The sequence below is a fragment of the Sinocyclocheilus anshuiensis genome, unplaced genomic scaffold, assembly GCF_001515605.1.
Source record: "Sinocyclocheilus anshuiensis isolate Anshui unplaced genomic scaffold, SAMN03320099.WGS_v1.1 scaffold2178, whole genome shotgun sequence".
Lineage (NCBI taxonomy): Eukaryota > Metazoa > Chordata > Actinopteri > Cypriniformes > Cyprinidae > Sinocyclocheilus > Sinocyclocheilus anshuiensis.
Genome location: NW_015559171.1, coordinates 633,708 through 633,962, shown reverse-complemented (window position 1 = coordinate 633,962; position 255 = coordinate 633,708).

The window sequence follows — 255 nt, the reverse complement described above, 5'->3', positions numbered from 1 at the left end:
GTCCCTGTCCTCATCGACTCGGTCTCCTCTGGCAATTTCATATCCCAGCACCTATTGAATCGGCTCCATCTGCCCCGGAAACGTCATGCCCAGGAGCTCCGAGTCGAGACCATCCAGGGAAAGCCGCTAGGACGGGGGTGGGTGAAATATCGAGCACCGACATTTAAGCTCAGGATTGGAACTCTACACGAGGAGGAGCTCACGTTCCTGGTACTGGAGGGACCACCGTGGATATCAATCCTGGACGCCCCTGGC